Source organism: Pan troglodytes, chromosome 2 (assembly GCF_028858775.2).
Source record: "Pan troglodytes isolate AG18354 chromosome 2, NHGRI_mPanTro3-v2.0_pri, whole genome shotgun sequence".
In the NCBI taxonomy this organism is placed as follows: domain Eukaryota; kingdom Metazoa; phylum Chordata; class Mammalia; order Primates; family Hominidae; genus Pan; species Pan troglodytes.
Window position 1 is genome coordinate 15,622,769 of NC_086015.1, and position 14,572 is coordinate 15,637,340.

At 42.8% G+C, this 14,572-nt stretch overlaps 1 protein-coding gene across 6 annotated transcripts in view; it reads right to left on the minus strand.

Moving 5' to 3' along the window:
- Positions 1-14,572, minus strand: part of VGLL4 (vestigial like family member 4) — a 165,912-nt gene that overhangs the window by 49,574 nt on the left and 101,766 nt on the right. The window contains exon 1 of one of the 6 annotated variants that reach the window (XM_016940485.4): positions 4,887-5,130. The exons of the other annotated variants lie outside the window; for them this stretch is intronic. The gene's annotated coding sequence lies outside the window, so the exon portion shown is untranslated. Of the gene's footprint in view, positions 1-4,886; positions 5,131-14,572 lie in introns of those variants that run through there. 6 annotated transcript variants of the gene reach the window in all.

A 14,572-nucleotide genomic window follows, 5' to 3' on the forward strand; every position in this document is an offset into this window, starting at 1 on the left:
AGATGTCCAGTGACTGCAGACTTCTTCTGCATTCGAAACCCCCAACTGCCTTGCTCATTTTTATTCCTAGTATTCCTCTTTATGAGCCCTGAAAATTTCAGCCCAATAAGTTAAACTAGACTCATCACCATTCCACAGAGAACTTGTTCTTCCCCCAATCTTCTCATTTAAGTTCATGCATCCTGCAAAACCACTTAAAATGCCTCCTCCATCAGGCTGTCCTCCTTGATTCCTCCAGCTGAAGGTCATCTCCTCTTCCTCTGAACATCTATAGAAACTTATCACTCTGGTGCTTCCCTCCCTACTTTATTTTGTGCTCCTGGAAGCAGGTGGCATTTAATTCATTTAATAAACCTGAGAGTGCAGAGCACAACTGACCTACTGAATCAATGAGGCAAGGTGACAGGGCGGGCAGTTTACAGAGCTTTAGGATATGTTAAAGATCAAAGATGCTATAGAATAAGGAGTGTTTAAAGATCTATTTAAAAATATAAGAAGAACTCTTATAACAATTCAAAAGATAACAAAAAATAGAAAAGGATCTAAATAGGCATTTCTGAAGAGAAGATATGAAAATAGCCAATAAGCACATGGAAAGATGTTGTATTAGTCTGTTCTCACGTTGCTGATAAAGACATACCCGAGACTGGGTAATTTATAAAGAAAAAGAGCCTTGATGGATTCATAGTTCCACATGCCTGGGGAGGCCTCACAATCATGGAGGAAGCCGAAAGGCATGTCTTACATGATGACAGATGAGAGAAGGAGAATGAGAGAAAGGGGTGTTCCCTTATAAAACCATCAGATCTTGTGAGACTTACTACCACAGGTACAGTATGGGGGAAACCGCCCCCACGATTCAGTTATCTCCCACCGGGTCCCTCCCACAACACATGGGAATTATGGGAGCTACAATTCAAGATGAGATTGGGTGGGGACACTGCCAAACCATATCAGATGTCCAACATCGTCAGCCATCAAGGAAATGCGAATCAATACCACAAAGAGATACCACTAACACCTGTTAGGATGGCTATAATCAAAAGACAATACAAAAGTGTTAGCAAGGACGTGGAGAAGTTGGAACACGTGTACGCTGCTGGTAGAATTGTAAAGTGGCATTGAGAGGTGAAGCCAGCTGGACTTGTAGGTTGGGTGGGGACTTGGAGAACTTTTCTGTCTTATAAGAGGATTGTAAAATGCACCATCAGCACCCTGTAGCTAGGACTGTAAAACGCACCCAATCAGTGCTCTGTGGCTAGCTAGAAGTTTGTAAAATGTGCCAATCAATGCTCTGTAAAAACGCATCAATCAGCTCTCTGTGGCTAGCTAAAGGTTTGTAAAATGGACCAATCAGCACTCTGTAAAATGGACCAATGAGCAAGACATAGGCAGGGACAAATAAGGGAATAAAAGCTGGCCACTCCAGCCAGCAGCGGCAACCCACTCGAGTCCCCTTCCACGCTGTGGAAGCTTTGTTCCTTTGCTCTTCACAATAAATCTTGCTGCTGCTCACTCTTTGGGTCCGTGCCACCTTTAAGAGCTGTAACACTCACGGCGAAGGTCCCCAGCTTCATTCTTGAAGTCAGCGAGACCAAGAACCCACCGGAAGGAACCAACTCCGGACACAGCATGGCCATGGTGGAAAACAGTCTGACAGCTCCTCAACTGATGAAACACAGAGTTACCACATAACCTAGCAATTCTAGTCCTGGGTACATAACCAAGAGAAATGAAAACATGTCCACACAAAAGCTTGTACATGCATGTTCATAGCAGCATTATTAAAATAGCTAAATAGTGGAAACAACCAAAATGTCCATCAACTAACAGATGTAAAAAATGAAATATCCATGATGTAATAATATGCAGCTATAAAAAGGAGTAAGATACTGATTCATGCCATGACACAGATGAACCTAGAAAACAGTATGCTGAGTGAAGGAAAGCAGACACAAAAGGCCACCTACTGTCTGATTCCACTTCTATGAAATGTCAGAAGAGGGAGGCTCACAGGCAGAAAGCAGGTGAGTCGGTGCTGAGGGCTGGGAGAAGGGGGAATGGGAGGTGACAGTTCACGGGTGGCAGGTTTCTTTGGGGGAATGACAAAAACCTTCTAAAATTGATTGTGATAAAAATTGCATAACTCTAAATATGCTAAAAACCACTGAAGTGTATTGTAGACTTTAAATGGGTGAATTGTATAGTATGTGAATTATGTCTTAGTAGAAATGTTACCTCTTCCTCCTCCAAAATAAGAATATATTTATAAGCAGTATAAGGCTCCAATATCATTAGATTCTTTTTTCTCTCAGGCTTTTCACACTAAACTATTAAACAATTAAGAACAGGCATTCGTGAATTTCCCCAGAAATAAAAACAAACCTTTTGTTATTACAGTTACATCTCCCTACAATATTAAAGTCAGATAATTTTTAAAACATTATTTATTAAGCTAAAAAAAGTCAAATCAGTGAAACACTTGAGGTGACTTAGGCTCTTGGATTCATCAGATCCTATAAAGCTGCAGCTCAGCTTTTAATCAGTGTGTCGAGTGCCTGTGACATGCTGAAGGCTGTGCAAAGTACTGTCACAAAAATAAATGATGAAATGTATACAGACCCTGACCACAAGGGTGGGAGGCAAAAGCACATACACCAAAAGGAACTTATCTTGGGAGTGCAAGAGGCTTTTTCCTCTTGTTCTAACATGTATTCGAAATTTCACAATGGTCTGGCAATTGAAAAAGGAGAAAAGATTATCTTTCTTTTTCAAAAATAAACAGAAGGAAGATTTGAGCTGAGTAACCCCGTATTTTAAGCTTTACAAGTTGGCTTAACTACAATTGTCAGTTTTACTTCTTTCAAATTCCCAATGACAACTAAAGAAGTTTTATTTTTTAAATGTATTTGGCCTTTTACATGAAGATAATTTTGTCTAGGCACACGTTAGAAAAATGCCTAGATAAAATGAAGAAAAATGCCGAATATATACAAAATTAACTCCTGTGGTTTTTTGGCATGGTGGCAATTCTAACACATGGATCAATAATATTCCTTCAAATTTCCCCAAAGAAGATAAGCAAAGATTTTGGCCTAAGATTTCACAAGAATCAGCATGTTTATTTCAATGGCAGAGAAGTTTAACAGAGAGAAATGAAAAAAGAGAATCACCTTGCTTTATGCTGTGCTATAATATGATTTTGACAAAATATCACAAGAAAATTCTGCTTTCAAAGTCAAAATAGAAAGAGGGGAGGAGGACAGGGAGGAACCGTGGAAAATGTAACCCCACTGTAATCCTGTTATTACCATATCTCAAAGATTCTAAGACTATTTCCTACATTTTAATATTGCTGAGACTGAAGTTTATCTTACAAATAATTGGCATATATTAACAGCCAAGATTGCTTCTTTTTCAGTGGTACATAAAACAATGATTCACACAGAACCTAACTCCAGAGGCTTCAAAACAGCACTGGTCTCTTCAACCTCCATTTCTTTTTTTGTTTGTTTGTTTTTTGGAGATGGAGTCTCACTCTTGTCGCCCAGACTGGAGTGCAGTGGCGAGATCTTGGCTCACTGCAACCTCTGCCTCCTGGGTTCAAGTGATTCTTCTGCGTCAGCCTCCCGAGTGTAGCCGGGTCTACAGGTGCTCGCCACCATGCCTGGCTAATTTTTCTCAAATTTTTTAGTAGAGATGGGGTTTTACCATGTTGGCCAGGGTAGTCTAGAACTCCTGATCTCAAGTTATCTACCCACCTTGGCCTCCCAAAGTGCTGGGATTACAGGCCTGAGCCACCGAGCCTGGCCTAACCTCTGTTTCTTCACTCACAAAATTAAGTGGTTTGATTAGATCATCTTGACAGCCTACTTTTGGCTCTAATGGACTACATCTTCCATAAGAGATACATCTTCTAAAGTTAAGTTTCCTTTTACTGCTCATCAAGAAATACTTTCCAAACTTTTACATAGTGGTAGAAAAAGCAGATTCAACAAAGCAATCAACTAACAAAATTTTTTGAGATTAGCTAATTATTAGCATCTCATGATTAAGGGAGATTTCATTAAAAAACAAGGACTCTTCTAGTTCTCCAAGTTCCAGCAACATTCATTTATTCGAATACTACAAGAAAGTTGTAGCCAGCTGAAACCTGGACAAATAGAATCTGGTTCACCAAATGCAGATTCGATTTTCATAGAACAGAACAATCAAGGCCATGACCTTCAACACAGAGATGGGGCGAGTGATTGGGTTTCAGGGGGATTAATGGACTCTCCCAGGGATAAGGCGGCGTTAGCAATGGGAACCCGGGTCTCGGCCACATGGCCCCTCACCAACTGTGCGGGCCCATCGCCAGATTGGGGTGTGGGCTGCATGGGAGGTGATGGCATGGCTCTGAGCAATTAATCAAAATAATGGTATTTATGGGCATTTTCTGGAGATTAGACCAACAGCACAGGGTGAAATGAGAATGTCTTTATGGAGAAGGAGAGGGTAAACTACAGTCAAATGTATCTTGCTGTAACTTTTAAGGATAGATTTTTGACAAAGATCTCTATGCCGTGCCGAACAGAGAGTTTAAGTCCACAACTTAAATCTCCGCTGTGTCTAAGGCTTTATGTTCAGCCCCACTCCCAGCCCCTTTATCATGTTTGAACCTAAATCAAAGAAGCAAAACCATAGCTCGGTCGGCCAAGCCAGCCGCGCTGCACTGATGTGTCTCCTTCAGGCTGACCACAGCCCATGGCAACCGACTGACATCATGTCCTGGCGAGAGGGCACCCTGGTAAGAGGACCCTGCTCCCACATTCCACGCCCCTCTCACATCTCACCCTCTCATCACTGTGCAGGGCAGAAGCCCCCGGCAGCCAGGGCTTACTCACTTTCTTTCAAATAATACTTCTTTGTCTCACGGTCGAGCAGCTGGGGACAAGACACCGTGAAGTCAATCTCCTTCAAATTGTTCAACTTGTGGCTAGCCCCATTCTGGCTCACTTTTTTCTTTTTTTATAGGACGCCCATTGCAATGTGAGCCGGCAGATAAAAGCCGTGACGTGCTGTCTGCCCAAGCGCAAGGATCGCCTGCAATCCCCCAGCCCTTGGGTGGCAACACAAAGCACCTCTCATACTATAATGCTCTGGGCGGCCCCAGGCTCAGCTCTAATCGTGCAGAGCCTGACCTCGCCTCGGGGGAGCCGGCTAGACTGGGAAGGGCTGTGCAGGGTCCACACCCTGGACTGGGCTTGGTTTGAGCAGCTCTACTCTTTTTGTTTAAGAGCAAAGATGAGATTGTGTTGAGAGAGTACAGCCTCTATCTTGGACTGCTAATAATATAGATAAGGATAACAACAGCACAATAAAACTGGTAGAAGTGAAGCATATGCCATCTTCACTAGAATTTCAAGGAATCTAAATCATTTCATACACACTATACTTTGTAGAAGCCTTCCTGTATCTTCTATGAGTGTGTTTTATTTTATAAGCATATTACAACATGATCTATTGTTCTGACTTTTCTTAATGCAGCCCTGTGAGGGAGGCGGGGAAGAAGAGCTCCCGCCTTGCAGCCGAGGAAACTAGTGTTTCAAGAATTACGTGAATTTCTCAAGGTCGCAAAGCTGATTAATGGAAGCACTGGAAGTAGAAACCTGGGATTTAGACTCCCCAACTTCCATCATCTTTCTAGGTGTGCAAGATGCTTCACTGGTTGAGGAAAATAAACGGGAGGAAGACAGTTGAGGAGGGAGGAAGGGGGAGAAGAGAGGGGGAGGGGGCGGGAGGAAGGGGAGCTTATTGGCTGAACCATGCCCACCCCTGGAATTAACACGTTAAAGTCCCAAACCCCAGTACTGCAGAGAACATGGCTGTATTTGAAGACAGAGACTTTAAAGACGTAATTAAGGTGAAATGAGGTCATTAATCCAATCTGACTGTTGTCCCTATAACAAGAGATTAGGACAAAGACACATTACAGAAAGGCCACCATGCGAGGATATGGGAGAAGAGAAGGCGGCCATCTGCAAGCCAAGGAGAGAGCCCGCCGGAGAAATAAGCCCGCTGACTCTTTGATCTCAGACTTCCAGCCTCCAGGACCAGTGAGTTAATACATTTCTGTTGTTTAAACCACCCAGTCTGCGGAATTTTATTCTGGCAGCCCCAGGAAACTAATCCAGAGAGGAAAGAAGAGAGGACAGGACTGAAACCTGGTTCTGACACCGAAGATGAACAGCTGCAACTGTCCCATCTGTCTGACCTAACATAGTGGGACTGAGATGAAAGCAACTGAACGTACAGATGCCGCTTCCAGGCCAGAACCACCTGAGCACAGGAGGAAACAAACACATGGGCTGGCAAGGGAGGAGAATGGGTTTCCTGGCTGGGCACTGGGCAAGTGGACAGCTGCGGCCTGCCCCTCTGACTTGGTGATCATCTGCCCTGCACTAGCCAGAGGAACCTAGACCTCCCAGGAATTCTTCTGCTTGCCTGTAAGAGAGGAGGACTAGGTTTGTGTTCACAAACCAGGCTGGGGCCTCCTTTGGATGGGGAGGCAGTGGGTCTGAGGTGGGACCTGCTCCCAGACATGTCGTACTGATGATGCTGGTGCAGGAGGGATGGTGTCTGCTGGCGCCTCTGGTTTCAAGTATTAATAGCTATAATTTTACAGGGGCTGAAGGGGAAACGATAAAAGAATGCCAAAGAAATTATGTCTATAATTCTCAACATCTATTGTGAATATACACTAAAGAGTTTTTTAATGAACTGCAGTTACTCTGAATACCAAAAAGCACTAAAAATACTTTAAATTAAAACTTGTCACATCCACACATTGTTATTCATTTAATTAGGAAGTTCTATACTGCTTTAAATCATTTTATTGTCTTCAGGGCTAATAGAAGTCCCTGCTGTCTCATTTACCCTGTTGGATTTAGTTTACAACTGAACTGTATCTTGATAGACTATGTAACACTGCAACCTCCGTGGAATTAACATTGAGTAAGTGGGGTCAAACTAATGTCTTACTATACATATCATTTTGGCTTGAAGAAAACTCAGGTATGTAACACAACACAAACAGCCTGAAGATCATCAGATCTAGGTTTGAGGTTGGGTTTTAGCTTTGTAAATCATAAGATTCAAAAAGATCAAACACAAAACAAACAAAAAAGATTGAACACTCATCCACTTCCCTGGTTTCCCGATGCAGATTTAGTAACGACACCTACCTTCTATTCTTGGTCCTCCATTCCCTAGACTCTGGCTCTCAGGTAGCCTCAGAGGCCTCTGAGTAAACTAGGAAAGTGCAGTCCCCGCTTAGAGTGCGAGCTCCGCTGTGGCTGTGCTCGTGCAGGCTAAGGACTGGCATCTGCCTATTAGAACAGTGGTCCAAAGGGTCACACGCACTGACATGGCCCTGACACATCACCGGTGAACCCCAAGGAGACAAAGCCAGCTCAGAACCTTTAACACCAAGTGCACAGTCCTCCTTAATGGAAAAGACTCTTAAAGCCTGGCAGAAATTCTGCACTATATTTACATGCAAATCTACTTTTGTAACATTTTACTGTTAATGAGAAGGAGGAGAGTTATGAAAGTAAATTGTTAGCAGATGGTATTGGAATCAGGCACTTTGCTAGGGGCTCAATTTCCTCCCTGGTAGAGCTTATAAATGTTTAGAAGGAGTAGCTGGATGAGGGTAAGCAAAAAAAAAAAGAAGCTTGTTCAAACCTCTTCAGCAGTTGAGCCAAGCCTCCGGAGGGACCCTGGTTGCCACGAAACAGAGGGATTAAGCTGGTAATGGTATGATCTCTTCAAAATGTAAGTGTTTTGGTAAAAATACTCAAAAAACTTCTGTCTGCAAGCCCTGTACCATGTGACAGGTTAAGCACCGAAGGTCATATGCTACCATCTGCATTTTCAAAACATTCTTTAATTGGAGGGAATTCCAGAGGGTACGACTTTGCCACAGGCCCTGAGATGGTTGAGTCCTGGAATCAGGCACTGATCACTAGAGGGGGAAAAAAGAGACACAGTCTTGGAAGTGCAGAGAGAGAACAGAAAACTAAACTTTCCCTCTTCTGATCTCCCGTAACACTCCGAGCCTCTAGAATGGCCCTGCCCACAGGCTGCCTAATGGAAGAATTCGCCACGTGCTGCTCTTCTCTGTTAATACCTCGCACGTGGTCCCGGGTACTGTTCTGGGAGGCACGGAGCAGCTCATTCATTTCTGTATCCCTGACCACTCTACCAGTGACAGAGAAACATAGTAGAAAGTGGGCTGTGGAGTCAGAAAAATGTATGATCTTAGCAGTCTCTTCATCTCTCTTGAGCCTCTATCCAACTACCGTGAGGGATTTCTATGCGAATCAATGAGAATTCATATAAAGGTCCCAGCCCAGAACAGGCAATTTATTTATTACACTGTTTGTTGGATTCCATCTGTTGGTGAAATTCCCATTTGAAGGATAAGATGGCTGAACAAAGGAAACCTCTAACTGTCCTTCTCGCTACTCATGAGAGGCCCCCGCCTCGAATACAGTCAGCACCAGCCGATGGAAGGGGTCAGGAGACACAGTACCCAAGAGCCTGGGTGAGTGGGTGCTCCGAATCTGCTCCACCAGGAGCCGGCGACGTCATCTCAGAGCAGCTGCCTGACTTTCTATGACTGTTTCCACATGTGTGAAAATGGTAGTGTGAACCCACACACAGGCTCAGAGCGATACCCGGCACGGTGCCGCCTCCTCCCCACACACACTCTGGACTTACAGGCTTTCTTCCATGCACCTTTCTCCCTCCCTAGAATGTGTTCAGAAGCCCTCTCTGCCAATGCATACTCATCTGCACTTTCAAAACCCGACTTGAGTGCCTCTTGTCAGCCTCAGCCCCAAGAGCACCCCTTTTGGTGCCATCTACCTGGGTTGAGCTGCCTGGCAGCGTCCCTTGTGACGTGCTGCTGGCTCCAACTCAAAAACTACTCATTTCTCAGCAACACCATTGTGTGCTACCGCCAAACAGGCGATCTTGCTCTCTGCAGTAGGTTCCAGTCCAGACCCTGAGGAGTAAGATGGTGGTCCCGGAAACCAGTTCAAATTTCTCACTGGCATACAGAGTGCTGAAGGAAGGCTGTGTATAGGCCCCCTGATTCTGATCGTGAAATCTCATTATCAGTTCCAAGCCCCCCACGGAGCTGCAGTGGGCAGGTAGCGGGGACGAGACACATTCCCAAGTCAGATATCTCAGCCAGCCATTCAGGTTTCCCACGGAAATTCATTAACTCACTGTATTCCTTACTATTGCTAAATATGCTGGCTTCAGAAGCCACAGAGTGAATTTTCCAAGGATTAAAATAGGACACGAAGTTCAAAGATGTCTCAGTCCTGACACAGTGGAAGCAGCATTAGGGACTTGGGCACGCACACCATTCGAGAGCCTGACAACCCTGAAGACAAGTAAAGCGAGTAACTTAAAGTCAGCTTCAGTCAACCTTACTGCTGAAATAGCTACGTGCCCAAGTAAATCATTTTAATTTTTCCAACTTTTAATTTCAAAAATTTTTAAAGCTACCCAAAAAGTTGAATGAGAACAAGAACATCCCATTCTCTTTACCTTGATTCACCTATCATAAGCATTTTTGTCAGTTTGTTTTAGCTACATGCATACACGTTTTCTTGCTGTGATTTTTGAAAGTATTAATAAGTGGGAGACATCTTATTTCACCCATAAATACTTAAGAACAGGGACATTCTCCTTCAGAGCCACAATACCATTATCATACCCAACAAAGTTAAAGTTGACATATTGTCATTATCTAATATCCAGTTCACATTCCAACTTCCCGAACTGACCTGTCTCTTTTTTGGTGGCAGGGAGGGTTGGGGGAGGACTTCATTAATTAAGGACCATATGCTGCTCAGTGAAGGTGTCATGTTTCTTTAATCTCCTTTCATCTAAAGGAATTCTTTTCTCTTCCGTGACATTGATGTTTTTAAATAATACAGACCAGTGAGCTGTCCCTACAAATTTTGGTGGCCTAATCATTTCTTTATGATTAGATCTGAGTTAAATCTTTTTGGCAAGAATACTACCCAGGTGATACTGTGTGCTCCCACCGCACTGCACCACACCGGAAGGACCTGGCGCCAGCCCATCCCATCACTGGGGAAGCAGAGCCTGCAGTACACATAGATTGCTCCTTGCTCTGTTAGAAACAAGTAAGCTCCTCCCCTTTTGTAGTAATAGTTTGGGGGTGTGAATCCTGTCATTGTCACTCAATCACATACTCATTTTTTTGTTTGGGTTTTGTTTTTCTATTATTTTTATTTCCCATACTCATTTATTACACACCTTTAATTTGCAGTTTGAGAGTGCAGAGCTAAGCTGGATTAAAGACAGGGTCCCCAGTTACAATTCAGCACAAGTCCAACCGGGGACACATTTTCATACAAAACACATTGAAAGAAAGACAGACAATACAATCAGGAGTAGCTTATACTCTGCCTGGAATAAAGCAGGTGCTTAGCAAATATTTGTTGAATAAGGGACCTGTATGGTTCAGGCAAATAAAAGCTATTAGGCCAAACTGCATCCTTTCCATTCTTCCTTCTCACATCACCTCACCCCTGGGGCTGAAAGAAAGTCTTCTAACGTGGCCACCCTGCCTCCCACCACGAGAGATCAGGATCCCTGACTGATTGGATTGCCGGAGTAAAGGCTCAACTGCCTCAACCTGATCAGCCCATCTCACCCTCTCTCTCCAGCCTTACCCATCTCCCTTTCTCTTCCCTCCCCCGCCCCTCAGACTCCACTGCTCCTGCGGTGTGGTCTGCACATGCAGGGAATGCCTCCTACCTCCCCTCCCACCTGCCTGGAACAGTCCCTCACTTTCAGGTCTGGTCTAGAGTGCAAGCCTCACCTTCTTCAAGCTCTTCCTCAGCAAGTAAGTGTTCCTTGGTCTTCAGTGTCTGAAAACATTTACAAGCATCCTGCGTTACGGCTCTTAATCCTATCGCCTAACGGTGGTACTATTTACAAACATTTTCACAAGGCTAGGAAGCCTTCAGGCCACTTCCTAGACCCAGCTCATTCCCTAGGGCCTCCTTTCCTTTCCTAGAGCAGGCTCCAGGGATAAGCCCTGTCCTTGTCCTTTGCTATGTCCTTTCATAAAAGCTGCCACCCATGCTCTCTTATTGAGACAGTCCTCATCCCAAAACGATAGTGAAGTGGGACTTGTGTCCCTGCCACATCACCCCAAAAACTGACACATGGACATGGCACCCTTATTTAAAAGGCTAATTGTTGAATCCAGTCCTGTCTAAAGAATGTATACAATTTAGGACTGGCAGAAAAAAAATCAGAGGATGTGGTTCATTGAAAGGCATTGTTGTGCCTGGGATGTTTGTAGGACTACTCCAGGAACTAAGGAAAACACACAGATGTTTGAGATCTGGTCTTTGCCTCAAAAATTTTAGTTCTAGTGGGAGTGATAAGTTATGGAGATAAAGAACTGTAAGGATGGAACATTATAAATGCCAAAATAAATCAGATGCTCTTGAAATGGGTGAATTGCATGGTATATTAGTTATATCTCAATAAAGCTGTTACCAATCAAATACTGAGGACCCCCAAAGAGCTTCTGGTTATGTAGGTTAATCTACTGACATTTATCATAGTAGGAATTAAAATGGGGAAGTTTTAAAATATTAATTAATTTGAAATAAAAAATAAAAAGAGATGCACTTTTTATTTTTTTAAAAAAAGAGAGCGATGCCACACACATTTTATATGAGGGAGACAATAATTCTAACTCTAACAGGAGTGGGATTTGAAAAACAGGCAGGATTTGGACACTTAGAAATGATGGGTATGAGCATTCCAGGCAGGTACAAGAGTATGAGGCAAGGCAGAGAGCAGGAATGATGCCATCTTTGTGCGAGAGCAATGGGACTAGAACAACGGGTTTGTTTCCTTAGACTTAAGGCTGGATAGAGAGAGGTGGGTCAGATAATAAAGGGCTCTGAACACAGGTGAACGGCTGAGACCTGACGAGGCGGGTCACTGACAGGGAGCCACTGTAAGCACTGACACAGCTACAGGGAGGCTTCCGTGAGGGGTGCTCTAACACCCATGCCAGATGGGTGCACACACCTGAGTCAGGGAACAGGGCAGGGACGCAAGCGTTACGTGAGGAAGCTTCAACAATGTTCCTATCAGTGAGGATGGAGAAGAGGCAGGTTGAAGACACATTTTAAGGAAAGATCAGAGAGCTGGTATTCCAGCTAGTATTATACATTGACCTGATCTTTCCGAAACAGGCCACCCTCATCTTCTTCCTAATAACTCTCTCAATGTTGACCCTTCCTTTGTATAAATTGAGAAACTATGAGATGAACAAGCCAGGAAGCTACACTTGTTCCCTAGCTTATCAATATGTAACAAGGAAGAGTGAGTTAGTGCTAGAACTCCATATTTTAAGTTCCACAGGTTGATCTAACAAAGTCTAATTAACCTCTCATATTTACATTTCAATCACTGTCAGGTGACGTTTTTATGTACTAATAAGATTCCATTTTTATTCTTGAAGAAAACTGTCAGTATACTCATTTTCTTTAAACAATTTAGATGTCCACTGTTTGATGGCAGGGGTTGTGCTACGAGCTTCCATTTATCCATGATTAATCAACATTTATTCAACAGACATTTCCTAAAATCTGAGTTGTGAAGAACATCAAACAAATCAAATAATAATGCATACTTATAGAGGGAAAAATCTGAATACCGATTTTTAAAAACTGACTCCAATGAAATCTACCTATATTAAAATAAACCAATTCTAAAAAATCATCATCCTTCATTAGATTGGTGTCAGGCTAATATACAGATATGTTGGGTTTTTCACAGTATATGGTATATTCTGGAGTGCTTTTACAGATAAATTTTACTCAATAATTATAGTTTATGTAAGCTATTATTACAAGATGTCTGTATTATCCAATAAAAAAACTAAGAGGCTATTAGAACTGAAGTCAAAAGTATGTGACTAGCTTGAGAAAGTATTAAAATATTTATTGGAGAGTTACTGGAGAGTCAAACAGCTAATTTCATATATGGGTAAGTAATTAAATACCAAAATGTATTTATTTCTTAAGAAAAATGGCTTAATAATGGTGTTCAGCATAACCAAAGAATAGGTAAATCTGTAAAGCTGCTTTTTAAAGGTGCGATTGCAGACTTATTCCACAGATTTTAATGTTAATGGGAAATCGTAAGATCCTTATGCAAAAATTATACACAATCAAGGACTTTTTGTTTCCTTACCAAGCTCCAAGAAAAGAGACTACTAAATAATAAAGTAAAAAAGTCATAGAATTTAACCTGAAAACAAATATTCCATTAGCATGTAAAATTTAATGTGTTTCCTAAACAAAATCATCCCCATGATGCCAAGAAGTTCTCTACTCGAGTGTGAAGGTGAAGGAGGTTTCCCCAAATTAATCAACCTAAAATATTGGGGGATGGGGATGTTGCTTACTTTTCATTTCTGTTTCTTTCTATCCTCCCACCTCTCTCTCTTTTTACGTTTACATTACCCAGTGAGCAAATTTTATCAATGAGAAGCCAGGAAGGGCTGACTCCCTTTGGTATATTTACTTAAGATATAAAGGCCAATCAACCATTGTGCTCAGAAAAGTTGTGGCCGTTTCTGGGCCTACTTCAGATCTCTCCTTAGCTCCAAGTGACTTATTATGAAGCCAAAGAAAGAGGAAAACTGAGCTGATCAAAGGCCGGGCTGTCATTAAGTGAAAATGATGGAAGATGAAAGGCTTGCCCTGCACTTCAAAGGTACAGCTGAGCTTGGGTGAGCTGACAGCAAGCGTTCAGGGATCAGAGAGGCAGGCGGTAGCTTAATGGACTAGATGACATTCCTAGAGCCATTCATCTTTATACCAATCATGAAAAATAGAAACATAACGACAAACATGCATTTAAATGCTTTCCTACTGGATATAAAGAAGAGTGGGTAACCCAAAAATATAAAGTGACATACATCACATCTACACTTACAGAATATAAAATAATGAGGTCCAAGAACTGTTGAAGAAGTTGGCATCTCTAAGCAGTGCAGAATTACATGTTAACAGTTTTTCCTTATGCCCTAGGGTGTGTAATGCAATGAAGCTTAATTTTGAGAGACCATGGATGCAGCAGTCTCACTTCCCTGGTGGGCTAACGCAGAACACTTGGTGTGTTGACGCAGAAGGGCGGTCAAACTTGCTTAAGATTTTGGGGTTAGAGCTGGTCTAGAGCCACCATAGGGCTGGAGAAGGAAGGTCGGAAAAATCAGGCCGATTGATGATTACACAATATTCCCCTTATTCCACCCCATTCACCCCTGTACAGTGCCCTCCCACCCATACACAGAACCTCAGCAGACAGAGGCCCCTCTAGGCAGCAAAGATGTTACATTGTAAGAGGCCTCAAGGCATTAACTCGAGTCTCCTTTCTTTTCTTTTTCCTCTGTAGGAACCAACATGCATCTAATCTTCTAAGACTCCCTAGAATGACTTTAACACAA